General features: G+C 36.6%; 1 pseudogene; it reads left to right on the top strand.

Annotated features, from left to right (window-relative positions):
• Window positions 1-1,372: 1,372 nt before the first annotated feature.
• Window positions 1,373-18,691, top strand: LOC120217088 (annotated as a pseudogene).

Here is an 18,691-nt window from a genome sequence, read left to right as displayed (position 1 = left end):
AATATATTTTTCAATAAAATTAAAGTTCTAATATTATATATAATAAATATAAATATTTTTAATTTTAAAAAAACTAATGCTTATCAAACTTTAAAAGATATTAAAAATTTATAAAATATCACATAAAAATATTATGTGGTGAAACGTGCCTTAAAGTGATAAAAATATGTTAAATTAAATTGTGAATAAGAAAAATAAATTAATAAAACGTGAAACACATAAATTAATTAATATTAAAAAATTTAAGAGTTTAGCTATTTTTTAAAAATTGAAGACTTTAAATCAAATTTTTTGGATGATTTTTTTAATCTTCTCTTTCTATGGTTCTTGTACATCTCAAGTAGCTAATTTATGTGTCAATGGTTATAGGAAATATCCTAGTGCTGTATTTAGAATATGTTTATGGTTGTAAATTTTTATTCTAATTTTATATGTTTTTAATAAAATTAATTGTTCTTATTTATATAAGAAATAATAAAAATATAAGATTAATGTACGTCTGACCGTCCGTCAAACGTGGAATAATGAAGAATTAGAATTTCGAAGTGGTTGGATACGGGGAAAGAATCCTTTTTTTTTTACTTGCATCCATAAGGAAAGGAAGTAACTGCAACTGCAAGTGGTGGGCACTCCTTGCTAATAGTTACAGGGCCTAACTCCATTCTTTCTTTATCATCTTCATAGTGGTAGTGCTAGTGCTGGTGGCAATCACAGTGGAGCCAAATCTTTTCTCTTAACCTCTTTATATAAAGCTCTATTCTCATACTAACTGCATCCTGCAATCATTTCAGAACAATTTGGAGATGGGAAAATCCGGGGTTGTTCTTGCTCTCAAAGTACTCATGATCTTAATATTCACTGCCTGGATATCTCTCTGGTTCCTCAAACCAACCAATTTGTGGACAACAAAATGGAAAGCAGCAGAACGCAGTGCCCGAAATACTGTGTTTGGTTACTAATGTAAATACTTAAGATATTCACCCCCCCCTAATATTTATCCACACGTTCCCCCTGCAAATTATTTCATGTATATATTAATCCAGTAATGGATATCTTACAGGTCTTGACTTTGCAATGTATACATTTCCTGTAATTGGTCTGGCTATGGTTGGGCTTGTATACTTGAATTTACAATCTCGGGGGCAAACAAGAAGGTATTATAATTATACCAGTGTAGAGATTCTTTCAGTATTTCTCTTTATCTTCTTCCTAGCATGGACATTTTATTCACGAATATCTCAGGACTTTGCCAAGTTGGGACCTGTTGAATAAGTTGGACTTGTGAGTTCCTGAAATCTCTTACTGTGATTCAAAACATGACAGATTCTTGAATCAATAATGAGTGTGTTTTGAATTTAGATGGCAACTCAAGATGGAATCTCTTACTATGATTCAGCACCTTATTCCTAGCATGGACAGATGCTTGCCTGGCTTTGCTTCTTCTTCCCATCTTGAGGGAGCTGGCCGTGTTTCGAATACTCGGCATCCAGTTCGAAGCTTCTGTAAGATACCACATATGGCTAGGGACTGCAATGATCTGTTTTGCTACTTTTCATGGTTTCAGCACCTTATTCATTTGGGGCGTTAGCCACAAGATTCAGGATGAGGTCATAGTAAATATGAATGAATCCCATCAGACTACTTGCTAAGTTTTACCTACATAATCTGACAGTGTCACATTTGTTTGAAAAAACAGAGTTAAATGGCAGAGCACCGGTTGAATATATGTTACCGGAGAGATTGCAATGGTCGTGGGGCTGGTTATGTGGAGTGGATCACATCACTTCCTCAAATCAGAAGGAGAAGATTTGAAATTTTCTATTACATGCACCATATGTACATAATCTTCCTGGTATTTTTCTTACTTCATGCCGTAGATCGACACTTCTATGATCTTCCCTGGGGTGTTTCTCTTCGGTGTTGACAAGGTACTTCGCATCCTACAATCAAGGCCTCAAACTTATATTCTTTCAGCAAGGTTATACCCTTGTAAAGTTGTAGAACTTATCCTCCCAAAAGACACAGGTAAGTTCTGGTGTTCTTTTTACTGAATACCATGTCAAAAGAACGTTTGAGAAAGTTTCTATTCTCATTTCAGGATTGAAGTATACCCCCACAAGTATAATATTTATGAAGATACCGAGTATATCGAAATATCAGTGGCATTCCTTCAGTATAGCTTCGAGTTCGACTATCGATAGTCATACAATGTCCGTTTTAATTAAATGTGATGGATGTTGGACAAATTCTCTATATGACAATATACAGGCTCAGTTAGACTCTGATGCTGATAAGTTGAAATCCATACCTGTTGCAATAGAAGGCCCCTATGGTCCTTCCTCGATGAACTTTTTGAGGTGTGAAATAGAATCATATAGCATGACATTTCATGATATCTAAAACTGAATTCTGTCCTAATTTTTCTTTTGTTTAAATCCAAAATTCTTTGCAGGCATGACAGTCTACTTTTGGTTGCTGGTGGAATTGGGATAACACCATTTCTGAGCATGCTGTATGAACTGGCTGCAATTCAAGGGAAAGGCAGCAGATATAGAATCCCATCCAGAATTCAGTTGATATACGTCGTTAAACGATCCCAAGACATCGGCCCTTTAAGATCGGTTTCTTACCTACTGCAGAACCACCCCTCTCAGAAATGGCATCTGTAACTGAAAGTTTTTGTCAGACAGGAAAAGAAGTGTGGTGCAACAGTAGGAGAATTGCTGATGAGGCATCTCAAGTGCGGACTGTTCCCTTTCGCATAAAAGGTCTGATTTACTCGATACATGGACCTGAAACCTTGTATCGGAATGCCAGATTGGCTGGAATTGCTTCCATTATATTCCTTGTTTTTCTCATCAGTTTCAACCACATATTTGTTCCCTCTGAAAAAAACAGTGGTGTTCAATCTTCGAAATTGATCGGTTCCTCCAAAATGAAGGCCCCTAAAGAAAAAGGCCCCTCTTTGGTTATTGATGTACTTATCATAGCCTCTTTCTTCATGTCTTTAGCATGCACCGGTCTGGTAGCAATTATTTTGTGATGGAGATGACTGAAGAAAGAAATACCGAACGAAGAAATGGTACAGCAACGAAGTTCAATCGAGACGAAAGGTGTAGTTGAGGAGGACCATGAAATCCAATTTGGATGGAGGCCTGATTTGGAAGGTATTCTCATAAATATATATGCCCTTCATTGATATAGAACCTATACTGCTCTGCTCTATTAATCTTGTTATCATATGTTGTTCAAATTAGTATTTCTAACACGTCTAAATGCTGGAATCTCTCATCAGATGTACTCTCCACATTCCTGAATGAAACCGGTGGACCCGATACCGGAGTCTTGGTGTCGGGACCGGAATCGATGAAGGAGGCGGTTGCATCATTGTGCCGGCAGAAATGTGGGTGCTTTACGCTTGGAGACAAGAAAAAAAAACCATGCTTGAGTTTCCATGCCCTCACCTTACGCTTTAGTTTCTTCACTGTAAAATAATAGGTCACTGAGTCATAATAGTTGTACAGTTGACAGTTATTGTACTTCACCCAGATATATTCGTATAAATGAATGTGTATATATATTGGTCAGTAATGTCTGAATTAGTAGCTAATGGGTGCTCTTGATTAAATTTATATGAATTTTGAGCCTTTGATAAATAAACCAAATAATTTTGTTTTCTAATTAAAATCATAATTCGAATTGATATTCATTTTCTCAATACTTTTCCCTAATATTCCCATTTAGACCTAATTCAGTCGTCTAATCCAACCCAACGCTTTGCTCTCTTATTCGGTGAATCTTCGATTGGACGCCATGAAACTCTCCTTCTCTCTCCCTTCCAAATCAAAACCCACCTAAAAAGCGGCTATCTCCAACCCCTCCGCTGCCCAAGAAGCCCAAAATCATAAAGAATTCGCCACAGAATTCGACCCTTCCAAAACCCTAGCCGATTTCAAACCCTCCTTCATAATCCCTCCCAAACAAAACGAATGACGTCCCTACAAGAAGATGAAGAATCTCGACCTACCTCTCCAATCCGTATGCCTCTCGTAATCTCCAATTCGAACTCGATTCCTCATCTATTGCTGAAGATATTCAAAGCTAGCCATTGCTCCACTTGTTCTTTTCTAATTGCATGAGCTAATAAAGTTGTTAGCAACCATAAAGCTGTTAGGCTTGCAGTTGAGTTGTTAGAGCTAACTATCTAGACCTCTGTGCATTATAAATGAAGTGTACTCCTTCTGTAAAACGGTGTGATTGATAAATAAAATTTTCAGTACTTGCTTTCGTTTTCATTATCTTTTTTCTTCCTTTTCTTGAGCTTTCAACATGATATCTTTCGTTGAAGGTCCTGGAGTTATTGCTTCTTGCTAGCTGCGATGTCTCAAGTGAGTGTTGACGCCGTGCACGGAGAGCTTTTGTCCAAGAACGCCAAGATGTTCACTAATAAGAGGGTAAACATTGTTCTTGATGAAAGGAATTTCCTCCTCTGGAAGCAACAAGTCTTGTTCACTATTCGTAGCCATAGGCTTGAACGACTGGTTTGATGCAAGCACCGCTTCAAACCGTGCTTGATGATAATGGTTCTTCTGTTCCGAATGATGCGTATGAGGAGTTTGTTGCGTAAAATTGAAGGGATTTAAATAACGTTCTCTGTCGCGTCGTTTATCGCAGTTACGGATATAATAGATACCATCGTGGTAACTACAAGTGTCGCAATCGTAAATTTTTTTAAATTTTAGATAATTTATCTTAAAATATAATAATTATAATTATAACGTTAAGAAATGATTAAAATAATAGTAATTTGAAAGTTTAATGAGTAAATTAAAAAAATTTAAAGTTCAATGAGAGAATAGGATAGAATAGAAAGCTAAGTGTTGATTTATGTAGTTTACCCTAATTAAAAAGAACAGAAAGTTAAGTGATCCGAAAAATCGCAGGTCAGTCATATGCCTTCTCTAGTCATCTCCTACCTTCTTATCTAGCCTCCTTCTCCCACTGCTTCATCTCACCATATTTTTTTCCTTCCCTATCTTTTATTTTATGATTTTTTCAATCCACGTAAAATGGAGGAAGCAACCACTACAGTGCAGTGGTTTCATACTTTCATTTTTCTCCAGTTTTTGACTTCTCGTCTCCTCCCCTGTTTCCTCTTTGGCCTCCACTTTTTAATCGTTTATTTTCTAACAGAAGTTTAGTCGAATGAGCACATCTCTTTCTCTTTGGTTTCCCCTGCGTCTGCTTTTTTTTTTTTTTCAAGTCACGGTTGAATATAGCGTCCCGTTATCGATACTATTTACCGTTAAACGTTAAATTGCGACCGCGACCGCTATTGGTGTGAATCTGATATCCACTACAAAAATCATGAAAACCGATTTCGGACGGCGGCGCGCAATATCACAACTGTTATCACGTTTTCGGTTCGTAATTTAAAACCCTGTAAAATAATACGCTTGCCTCTTGTGGCAGCCCCGTTTCTCAAGTTGAACAACTCGTGAGTATCTTGAAAGGTCTACCACGAGATTATCAACCTTTTATGGAAGTCATAACTACTACCAGAGAGTCTCTTCCTCTTGAAAGTGTGTGCAGTATGTTGATTGACGCTGGATCTCAACTGGCAGAGTTTCAAGCTCAGTTTGAGGAATTACCTATGAGTGTAAATCTTGCTCAAGGGAAGGGGATGAGAACGTCTTCTGAGTCAAGAGCTACCTCGAATGATCGTAAACCTTGTCATCTCTCGTCTGGATCTGGTGGACGACATGGAGGTTGAGGACGTGGTCGTCCTTGTGTTCAACGTCAGTTGTGCGGGAAATCGGACATCGTTGATCGTTGTTGGTATCAATATGATCGTGATGTTAATTGTGTAAGTTCCAATGTTGACAGAACGCATGACAAGGAAGACTCGGGTAGTGCCAATTATGTGGCTACTGAGTGTGCTGGTTGTGCATCCTGTAGCAACCAAAATGCTAATGCTGCTCCTTGTGTTGGTTGTGTGCTTCAAGTTCATGCTGCCTCTGCATTGCATGGTCACTGGGTAGTTGACTCGGGGGCTACACATCATGTCACACCCAATGTAACAAACATTGTCCACCCTTATGACTTCAGTGGTCCAGGTAATCTCTCGGTGGGTAATGATGTTTCTCTTGAAGTTCACAATATTGGTAGATCTTCTTTATCCTTCTCTTCTCACACTATTATTGCACGATCTCTTACATGTTTTTAAGGTAACAAAGAACTTGCTCTCGGTGTTCAAGCTTGTTAGGGATAATCAAGTCTTTTTTGAGTTTTGAGCTGAAGAATATCGTGTTCATGATAAAGTTACTGGTGATTTTCTCCTTTGAGGCAAGCAACATAGGGGACTTTATACCTTTGCGGTCAATGGTGTTGGTAATAAGATTGTTGATGCTGAAGCTAGTGTGGTTATTGCTTCTGTTGAATACTATGAATTATGGCGTAGACATGTAGAGCATCCCGCTTTTAATACTTTGAAGTCTATTTACAAAACTATTGACGTACATTTTCCTCGTGATATTAATAATACTTGTGTTTCTTGCTTATCGTTTAACGACTCTCAAACTGTCTATGAAGTTCCTTTTCAACTTGTGTTTTCTGATTTGTGGGATGTTGCACGTGTGCCCTCGGCTGGGTACTGTTATTATATCCCCTTTCTTGACGCGTGCACTCGTCATACCTGGTTGTACTTGCTGCGAGACAAGTCTCAAGCCATTATTGCGTTTAGCTTATTTCAAGCTATGGTCACAACTCAATTTGAGCGACCAATATTGTGAACTGATCAAGCCATTACTCGGACATATAATGGCGTTTCGCTTATTTCAAGCCATTACTGCACGATCAAGGCCTTGCAAACCGACTGGGGAGGCGAGTATCGAAATGTTTCAGATGAGTTGCTTCAGGCAGGGATTAATCACCGAATTATATGTCCTCACATGCCCAAACAAAATGGTACTGTTGAGCGCAAGCATTGACAATTGGTGGAACGGGCCCTTGTTTTGTTGGCACAAGCATCCCTTCCGATGAACTTCTGGTCATATGTTATTGTGACAGCAGTGCATTTGGTAAACAAGTTACCAACGAGAGTGTTGGGAGGCGTGTCTCCTTTCAAAAAGTTGTTTGGGAAGTATCCTGACTATGCCTTGCTAAGAGTTTTCGGCTACCGTTGCTTCCCTCATCTCAGACCTTCTCAGAAGCAGAAGTTGGATTTTCGATCTCGAGCATGCACATTTTTGGTTATAGTCCTCATCACAAAGGTTTTCGATGTTTGGATTCTGATGGTTGTATATTTATTTCGACACATGTGAAATTTGATGAATTCTACTTTCCTTTTACAGATAAGAAGTATACATGTGGTACTTTATCTAAACCCTAGTCAACGTTCTGCAGCTCTTGAAGTTGGGACTGACTTATATAGGATAAGTATGCATAGTGTTGGAGAATCCACTCCTGTACACGTGGTTTAGCAAACGGACAGAAGTGATACTTTAGACTCCCAAGGTTCTCTATTGAGTAATAATGCAAGTAACGAGGCTCCTAAGGAAGTTTGATAATTCTCAAATAAATAAATAAATAAATAAATAAAGTAAAATAAAGAAGTAGGATAGATCCATGAGGACTAAGAAAATTTGATAATGTTGTTTCTCGGATTGAATTAACCATAAGAAAAATAAAAAAAGAATTTAAAATTAATGAAAATAAATAAATAAATGTTGAATAAAAAATAATAATGAGAAAATAAATAAAGTAGAAGAATTAAATAAAGAAGATATAGCCTCATATTTTGTTTACCCTCAATTTCAATTAGTGATCAAAATAAATTTTTTCCTTCGTAATGTATGTCGGTTACAATCAACAAAACCCAACCATTGCAACTAACTCAATTTTCCTCCGGAAATCGACTTTCAACACTAAACCATGTCGGCCCTTTTTCCTCCACCTTCGTTGGCAATAAAAGAACAGTCGAGGATATGCCTCCCCGGGATGAGGTTAACTCTTCTTCTATTCGAGGCACAAATGTGAAAAGACCTCCATTTCGCCCTCGAATTCTGGTACCAAATACTTTCTTCTACTCGGTAGAGAGCCCATAAATATATGATACCAACGCATCCCTGTCATAAGAGGAAGAATTTCCCATTTGAAAATTTGATTCTAGAAGATGGATTTTTTTTCCAGCTCTCTAATTGATTCCTCTGAGCATAATGTATATGTTGTTCTGCAGATCCCTGGACTAGCTCGGCCTCGGCCGGCACAAGCACAGGTTGAGCCAAAATCTTAAAACAGCAGCCATGGCAGTTCATTCTGTGGCCTTGGCTGCCTTTAAACTTACAGCCGTTTCTTTTGTTTTGTTTTCTTTACTGCATGGACTATATTTTAAAGCTAGGAGCAGTGGAAAAGGAAAAGCTGGAGTTATTATGTTTACTAATACTATTATTGATAAACAAAAATACCTAAGCCTCTGCTTATATAATTTAAGGTTGCTGTTTGGCGTCCAAAAAAATATTATCCAAAATCTATCTGAAACATGTATAATTACATTGATGTCCTTTGTTATATTTGTCTTTTTAAGAAAGTTTTTATTTAACCCCACAAAACTTTTAAAGTTAGAAAATCATCACATGTTTAAATTATATATAAGAGGCGGCAGGTGCTATAAAATAATTTCTACACGCAAAGGAAAAAGCCAACGAGAGAGCAGGAGGAAGAAAATCTGGAAACCCCAATGCACTGAATAGGACTCGAATGTATAATAATATTCAACCCCTAATGAGTGCACACTTTATAATAATTTATCGAAACCCCATGTTTTGAGAAACATCAACTGATACGCACTCTAAACAAAGAAGAGAATACTGGAATGAAAGAAAATAATTTTTTATTAAGTCAAAATTGATTATAAAGTATCATATATTCTAAGTATTCTCGGCCATTTGACAATGAACGTTCAAACACCCTTGTAATCGTTAGTGTTTGAACTCATGACCTCTAAAGATAAATTGAATCGTGTAGAATAAAGAAGATATTTATTAATTCTGAAACAACAATTATAAATAGTACATATTTATAAAATATCCAAACCTAACGTTAATCTATCCAAGTCCTAACCCATTGTTGTGAACTCGTTGATTACTAATTATAAGTAATTAATTAATTAATATAATATGTATTGCTACTTGCAAGCTGCAAGCATAACCAAAAGTTTTGTACAATTTTCCCGTTAAAAAAAGAGTATGATTTTTTAATTTGATATATTTTTAGGTTAATTTTTAAATCGTTTTGGAAACTCTAGTGTATATCAAAGACAAAGAACCCTTTATATATACTTGGTAACATAGTAATAAATTACAGTTGTAATTACGAATATGATATCACAGTAATAAATATTATTGATGTTACAATATGATTTAATTTCTAAATTAATTATGTTTGTAAAGTACAATTGATAACTTTAAAAATTGTGGCCGTATTTTAATAATATACTTAGTAAAAGAATATTTAATCCCAAATGTGTTCAACCAGAATTTCTTTGTAATCACTCATCAGCACGGCATCATCAACCCCAAAAATCATTGGCTCGGCCAACAACATTGCACCAGTCACTTCCATCCACATCTTGGGAGAATCGAGTGGGAACTCGTTGATAGCCTGAACTTGCTTAATTATTCTTTCAAAAATTTAGACGACAAAATACCAAAGAAAACAGGAAAAGAGAGAACATTAAGAAGCAATAATTGCATGTGTGTAAAATAATGAATTGGAGCTTAATATTTATAATAAAAAATGAGAATAGATCATTAAATAAAATGAAATAATTACCATAAAACTATAAATTGTCTCACAATATTAACTTAATTTAGAAATAAATCTTATTAAAATATTATGATAAGATTTTTTTATTGGTTTTTATTTGTTTACCAACAATCTCTCGCTAATGCAATTAATTAGATAATTTTAAAGGCGTTAAAAAAACATGTAACAAAATTAGTTGCTTAAGCAATAATGTACGCTAGATTTGAACTTGTAAATAGTAAAATAAGAAAATTTTCTATTAAAGTGAACAAACCTTGCTTGTTAAAACATGAGTAAGCTTATGACACACGACTAATCTCATATTCAATCAAATTATACAATAAATTAACCAATTTAGCTAATATGCATTGAGATGATGATAAGTGCTCTAAAAAGATAACCTAATTCTTTTATAGAAGATGATTAGTTCTTCACTCTTACGATGTTATTTCATCAAATTTAACTCAATATATATCACTTGAATTAAATTATAAAGTTATTAAGAGTATTAAAAAGTTCACACAATTTTTAAGATTTAGTGTATTCATCAAATCTATAGTAAAAAACTACTCAAATTCAATGAATTCATCAAATTCATCTAAAATTTATTATTCAAACCATAAGTTATGAACTCAATCCTACCTGATTTTTAAACGGACCTACATTTTATATCCACATCAAAATTTTAAGCTTAATAATTTATCGAAACCTCCCAAAATCTAAGGGGATATCCCAATTGTTGGGTAGAGTTACCTGCTAACCCCTTACTTTTGCTTTTTGGGTAATAGTATATATAAAGTTTAGTTTTCTTTTTTCACATAATTATAAATTTTATTTTTAATTTTTATATTTTTAACTAATTTAATTGTTTATATTTACACGAACCAAGTGACCCTCGCAGTAAAGGAGTTGTTGTTATTCCTTGATGACTTGGGTTCGAGCACCGAAAATACCAGAGGTGTGAGTTTTTAATATTAAGAGGTTGCGATTTACCTTTGAACAAATATTATCTTATATTTACCTTAGATTAATAAAAAAAAATGTTTCTATTTTAGCCAAATATAACTATAAATCTTTTAAAAAGGAGTTTGCATTGCTTTTATTAAAATGTAATGTTAACTAACAATATTAAAATTGTACAAACATCACAATTCATGTAGGGACAATTTTGTAGAGTTTACAAAAAATGATTTTTAAAAGTGTGGTAGGAAAGAACTTTTAAAAGTGCTATTTTGAAGTACAGTTTAAAATTTAATTGTTTGTTAAAAAGTGTGTTTGAAAAGGTAAAATATAACACCCCAAATCCTGGTTTAGGAGTTTTGGTCTTAACCATTAGAGCCTTAGAATAAATAATTTAGCTTATAGGATACCTTGGCCCAAATTTTAGTGGTTTTGGGCTTGGTTTAACCCCAATATCAGATAAAAGGGTATTTTTAATCTTAACAAGGAAACGGGATGACCAAAAGAGCAATTAGACCCAAGTTTGAAATAAAAGCTTAATCCTCTTAATAGTTTGATGATTCATGTCAGATTTTCCTTCCTCATTTTCACTACATTCCCTTGTCTTCTTCCTTCATTCTCTTCATTTCTTTTCCTCTCCAAGACTTGAACAAAAGTGGAAGCTTTTAGTTCTTCAAGCATAGTCCAAGAATTCTAAGGTAAGAATCTAAACCACCACTTCAAGAGCTTCAAATTAAGCTCCCAGACACAAGGTTTGAGCCTTTGTAGCCCAAGGTGGGTTTAGTGAGGGTTTAAGGATTTTGGGGATTTTAGCCTGATCTTTGGAGAGATTTCAGTTATAGGAAATGTTTTGCTCCTTCATAAGATTTTAAATGAGTTGGTAATTCATTTACCTTTTCTTTGATTAGTGCAAGAGATAGGAGAAGGCTCTAAGGTCAATGGGAAGGAAAAGTTGCACCTTTGGTGATTTGAAGAAGTTTCTAGCTGTTAGGAAGCTAAGGTAACACGTTGACAACTCTTTCATACCACTTGTGAGTCATTAGAGATTTATTTCTGTTGTGGAGTTGAGTATTAAAGCTTGTATGAGCATTCATGGTATATTTTATATTTGATGTTTTTAGCATGTTCTAAGCCTTCTTTATGACCCTTATAACTCACATAAGACTTTAAAAATACTTGGGAACCTTAATAGGGTTGTTAAAGTAGTTTAAACGGCTATTTTCGTGCCTAAGTAAGGCATTTCTAGGCCCGAGTATCGATACTAAAGGAACAATATTGATATTGTTCTTTTGATACAAAAATAAAGGGGTTTTTGAAAATGGAAGTATTGATACCCCTTCATATGATATCGATACTGATGACATGGTATCGATACTTGCATGGTGTTGTCGATACCGTGCAGACTTAGTAATTTTCAGTAGCCAAATTTGGTATCAATACTCGATGAAGTATCGATCCTAGTATCGATACTGGTCTAGAGGTATTGATACCTCCCCTTGAAATTCTACCTATTTTAACCTATCAGTACCGATACTCATGGGTGAGTACTGATACCCACGTACATTTTCAGGAAAGAAGCCTAAGTGAATTAGGAGCCAAGTTGAGAGACCCAAGAATACTATGATATACTCGAATAAAACTCTAAGTGAGAATCCCTAATTATAATTCAAGTATAACTAGAAATAATACAAAATATGATGACATAATACTAGCCTTGGTTGACACTTGGGAAAACGGCTCGTACACCTGAGTTACTTTAGCAGTTGACGATAGCTAGAAAGTATAAATTGTCTGAATTTTCCTAGGTTGTGCACAAGACACTTAAGACTAACCATGAAATAAGGCCTTAACACTCGTAAGGGGTGGGTTAGTTGGGTGTCGAATTCGATGTAGTAATTTCACATTCACATCCTCCGTAGACTAAAGAGGTATGTGAGTTTCGAGATATAGTAATCCATTAGTCGTACCATGATGTCTACCCTAGAATAGTGTGAGTATGCGTGCATACTCACTTTAGTTGTTCTTATGTCAGCATGAGCATTTGTGAACACTTTTAGTATGGCATTGTTGTTAGTGTGGCACTGGTCTAGTAAGCTCAACATTTAAAATTATGTTTCCGTTCATAGATCTTTAGGTGGAGAACTCGAGGAGCCGATTGCTTGCAGATATTCCAGATAGTCGAATAGTTATAGTACTTCTTGAGTTTATTTTATTAGAGGGCATGTATAATTCATAGACCTTATTGTACTTAAGTCATAACTAATTTTAAATACTCGATTGTACTTTTGATATATTTATTTTGGGAGCTCCCCATTACTGTAAACTGATATTTATTTTGTATGGTTTCATGGTTTCTAAATGGTTGTTAATCATTATATTATGGGTGTTTTAAAAGAAAAAAAAAATTTATATGTCACTCTGGCGGCCCCGTGTGATGTTTTAATTGATCGATTGTATGTCGTGTCAGGTTAGGATGTTATATTTAGTGGTATCAAAGTGTCAGTTTTAGTCGGTTTTAGGACCCGCAAGTTTGAGTCAGTAAAAGTTTATAAGTATGCATGCCTCTAGTGAGTCAAGAGTATGTTTATGTTTGGAACAACGATAATGACTCCTCGTTTTACCGTAATTTCAGGATTTAGCCATGAGCGATAGCACCGATCCTAGCCACAAGGGCAGAGCAAAGAGCGTAGTCTCTCTAGTGGGTGACTTTAGAAATGAGTACGCCCAAATAATGAGTTTGGGAGCCAGATGGATATAGGGGTCGATGAGGCGACCATCTTTAGAGACCTAACTACGACCCTCAAATATATAGCACAGGCTATACCTAGGGCACCTACAATACCACCCACACCATCAACCTCTTTAGTCGTAACTCACTAGGAGTCATTGGTTGAGCAACTCCATAGATATTATATGACGAACTTCTCTAGGTTGGAAGATGACGACCCCGTAGCTGTAGGCCAATAGTTGAGGGAGACCTTGAGGACTTTTTGCTAGCTGCCCCTTACCTCTAAGGGTAATCTGGAGTGCATCATCGCTCTATTAAAGGGTGACGTTATAGATTGGTGGGAGACCATCGAGATAGCTATAGGGCTAGAGAGGCTGATATGGGGGTTCTTTTTGTCTAAGTTTAGAGAGAAACATATTAGGGAGGCTCACATGGGTGATCTGAGAGATCAATTTCTGCACATGTGGCAGGGAGATCGTTCATTAATGAAATATGAGAAAGAATTCCTCTAGTTGAGTCGATATATGCCAAAGTTAGTAGCATCAAAGTATCACTGTTGTAGGAGGTTCAGGGAGGATATCTACCTCGATATTCTCACATATCTAGCTGTAGACCCACATAGTGTCTTTTTCTACCTGACTCGTTAGGTAAAAGAACTTGAGAGATTTTTAGGGATGAGAGCCAAAGCTTCTGTTGTCGTATCAGGATAAGGACAAAGGGTGATTGAGTCTTCGAGACCTGCCTAGTTACAAGGCAAAAGGTCCAGAGATTCTCAAGGGTCGTGGGGGACCCCAGCTAGTTAGTTCAGGAGACCAACGCATAGCGCAAATCGTGGGGGTAGATCTGAGTCTTTCATGAGGCCATTATTATCAGCTTCAGTGGTGAGTGCCAACAGATCAGTGGGAATATCGTACTTGACTTGCCAGAAGTGTGAGAAGAGGCAAATTGGGACGTACCTTACCAAAATACGAGGATGTTTTGGTTGCGACTTGACTGATCACTTCATTTAGGATTTCCTGAAGATTCAGAATGGAACCATGAATCATACCCAAAGATTAGTTTAGTTAGCCCCTAGGGTCGGGGATATGCTAGAGGTGGGAGCCACATTTCAGGATAACATATTAGGGGTGCACTTTAATCAGTAGCCGATTTCGAGCATAAGGTGGCCTTCTGAGAGTACCATTAGATCTCAAGAGGAATGTGACCCCACAGATGTGATCTTAAGTATATTTGTCGTGTTTTCTATTCTGATTACAGCACGAGTGGATCCAGGATCCACTCATTCACACATATTTCGTGACTTAACACAAGAAAGAAATTTGATGGCTAAGGATTTGGATATGGGGGTCAGAGGTTTTAGTCCTCTAGGGTTGAACAACTTAGTAGACAAAGTCCATCATCGTTGCCTAATGGAATTTCAAGGTGAAAACTTTCCAGCATATCTTATGAAGCTACCCTTTAGAGAATTCGATTTAATTTTGGGAATAAATTGGCTTTCAATGTATGACACCAACTTGAGGTGTAATTCTAGACAGCTTAAACTCAGAAAGATACATGGAACCAAGTTTGTAATGATTGGTGAGAAGCTGAGTTGTACAAGGATTTTGTCAGCCGTCAAGGCACAAATAATATTAGACAAAGGTTGTGAGGCTTTCTTAGCGCACGTAACTGACACTCAAGCCATAACCCCAACACTGAGAGATATTCAAGCAGTGCGAGATTTTTCATATGTCTTTTTAGAGGAATTTCCAAGACTACCACCCGATTAAAAGTTAGAGTTCAGCATTGAAATTTTGTCGGGTTCAGCCCCTATGTCCATTACCCCTTACTGTATGGCACCAATGGAACTAAAAGAGGTAAAGGCTCATATTCAAGAATTGTTAGAAAAATGTTTCATCTGGCTAAGTATTTCACTGTGGGGAGCATCGGTTCTCTTTGTCAAGAAAAAGGATGGATCAATGAGGTTGTGTATCAACTATTGTCAATTAAATAGGTTAACCATCAAGAATCACTACCTACTCCCTAGGATAGATTACATTTTTTTACCAGCTTAAGGGAGTTCGTATATTCTCCAAAATAGACTTGAGATCGGGGTAATACCAGTTGAAAGTTAAAAATGCCGACATAACCAAGACAACGTTTAGAACAAGGTACAATTACTATGAGTTCCTTGTAATGTTGTTTAGACTCAACAATGCCCCGACGAAATTCATATACCTAATAAATCAAATGTTTCACCTATACTTGGACCAGTTTGTGGTGGTCTTTATAGATGACATACTTGTGTACTCAAGATCAGAGGATAAACATGACCAACGCCTCCATATAGTTTTGTAGACTCTCAAAGAGTATCAATTATTTGCTAAGTTTGGGAAGTGTCAGTTCTAGTTGTTTCAGGTTGCGATTTTTAGGGCATGTAGTGACAGTGGATGGTATTTAGGTTGACCCCCAAAATATTCAAGCTATTTTGGAGTGGAAACATCCGAAGAGTGTTACCAAAGTACACAGTTTCTTAGGCCTTACTGGGTACTATAATCGGTTTGTAAAAAGTTTCTCGATGATCACCACCCTGATGATTACGTTGTTTAAAAAGGAGTTTCTTTTGTTTGGGATGGGAAATGACAGAAAAGTTTCGAGAAACTAAAAGCAATTCTAACCCAAGACCTAGTTCTAACCCAACCAGAATTAGGAAATGACTTCATCATACTTAGTGATGCATCATTGAACAGTCTTAGGTGGGTTCTCATGCAAGAAGGAAAAGTTGTAGCTTATGCTTTCCATTAACCCAAGCCTCACGAGCGTAACTACCCACCCACGACTTGTAACTTGTAGCAGTATTTTTTTGCGCTAAAGATCTAGAGACACTACTTGATTGGTTAGAAGTGTCACATCTTCACTAATCACAAAAGCCTCAAGTACCTCTTGACGCAAAAAGAGTTTAATTTAAGATAACGTTGGTGGTTGAACTGTTAAACATTATGATTGTGTGATAACTACCACCCAGGGAAAGAGAATGTAGTTGCTAACTCGTTGAGCAGAAAGTCGATGTTAGAGCTCAAGGTTTTGTTAGCACGTCTAAGCCTATCTAGTGATAGTGGATTATTAGCTGAGTTGATAGTAGATCCTGAGTTAATAGGAAACATTAAGAGGTTGTAGATTTCGGCTAGTCGCTTAAGGGCTCGCATGGAGCACGTCTAAAAGGGCGAAGCCCTGGGTTTTGGGTTGAGAGATGATGGGGAACTTTTCTTTAGAGATCAGTTATGTGTTCCCCTCAATGAACAGTTGTGTAATAAGATCCTCTATAAAGCCCATGTAGTATACTCTCAGTTCATCCGAGTAGCAACAAGATATACCATGAATTTTTATCCTTACATTGGTGGTCATACATGAAAATAGAGGTGTCTGAATTCGTAGATAAGTACTTGGTATGTCAGTAGGTCAAGGTGAAATACCAGGTTCTTTTAGGGTTGCTTCAGCCAATTCAGATATCGCAATGGAAGTGAGATAACGTGAATATGGATTTCATGACAAGGTTACCGATGACTAGACTGAGACATGATGCAGTGTGGGTTATAGTTGACCGATTAACCAAGTCTGCTCACTTATTACCAGTTCGGTTGGATTATAACCTTGAGAGGCTAACTAGTTATATGTTTGTGAGGTCGTGATGTTATATGGGGTGTCGTCATCAATCATTTTAGATAGAGTTCCTCGTTTCACTTCTCGATTTTAGAAAGCTCTTCATGAGGCTCTAGGCACCAAACTTCACTTTAACATTGCATTCCACCCTCAGGCGGACGGCCAGTCTGAGCACGTTATCTAGATTCTTAAGGATATGCTTAGGTGTATCATCTTATACCTTAAGGGTAGTTAGGATGACCACTTACCACTAGTCGAGTTTGCAAACAATAACAATTACCAGTTTAGTATCTGGATGGCTCCGTACGAGGCTTTGTATAGGCGCAAATATAGAACCCCATTTTTTTGGACTGAGCTTAGTGAAGGAAAACTAGTGGGCTCGAACTTGATTAGAGAAATTAAAGAAAATGTTCGGTTGATCCAAGGTCAATTAAAGGAAGCTTTCGATAGATAAAGGTCGTATGTGAATTTGAAATACAAGGATATTTAGTTTGTCGTGGAAGACAAAGTGTTTCTCAAAGTATCTCCATGGAAGAAAGTACTCCGGTTTGGGTGTAAGGGAAAGCTGACCCCCTGTTTCATAGGACCTTATATGATACTTGATAAAGTTGAACCAGTGGTTTATCTGTTGACACTACCCCCAGAGTTAGAGCGCATCCACCACGTGTTCCACGTCTCTGTGCTTGGGACGTATCGGTCTGACCCTTCTCACATTTTACCCTTGAAAAAAAATCAAAGTAAGCCAATATATGACTTATGACGAATAATCGATAAGGGTCTTAACGAGAGAAATAAAAGAGTTAAGAAACAAACGGGTTCCCCTAACAAAGGTTCTTTGGAGGAACCACAGAGTCGAAAAAGCAACTTGGGAAATCGAGGAATGCATGCAACTGTAGTATCTACATATATTCTACGTAGGTAAATTTTAAGAACGAAATTTCTTATTAGGAGGGGAGAGTTGTAACACCCAAATGTCGGGTTAAGAGTTTGGGGCTTAACCATTAAGACCTTAGAATAAATAATTTAGCTTATAGGAGACCATGGCCCAAATTTGAGTGGTTTTGGCCTTGGTATAAGCACAATATAAGATAAAAAGGGTGTTTTTTAATCTTAGCAAGGAAGTGGAAGGACCAATTTAAAATAAAAGTTTAATCCTCTTAATAGTTTGATGATTCACTTCAGATTTTCCTTCCTCATTTTCACCACATTCCTTTGTCTTCTTCATTCCTTCTCTCATTTCATCTCCAAGACTTGAACAAAGGTATAAGCTTTTACTTCTTCAAGCATACTCCAAGAATTCTAAGGTAAGAATCTAAACCACCATTTTAAGATCTTCAAATTAAGCCCCCAAACACAAGGTTTGAGCCTTTTATAGCTAAAAGTGGGTTTAGTTGGGGTTTAAGGTTTTGGAGAATTTTAGCCCAATCATTGTAGAGATTTCAGTTATAGGAAATGTTTTGACTCCTTCATAAGCTTTTAAATGACTTAGTAACTCATTTACATTTTCTTTGATTAGTGCAAGAGGTGAGAGAAGGCTTTAAGGTCAAGGGGAAGGAATAG

Source organism: Hibiscus syriacus, unplaced genomic scaffold, assembly GCF_006381635.1.
Source record: "Hibiscus syriacus cultivar Baekdansim isolate YM2019G1 unplaced genomic scaffold, ASM638163v2 tig00110183_pilon, whole genome shotgun sequence".
NCBI lineage: Eukaryota > Viridiplantae > Streptophyta > Magnoliopsida > Malvales > Malvaceae > Hibiscus > Hibiscus syriacus.
This window is presented reverse-complemented; position numbering and strand designations above follow the sequence as displayed.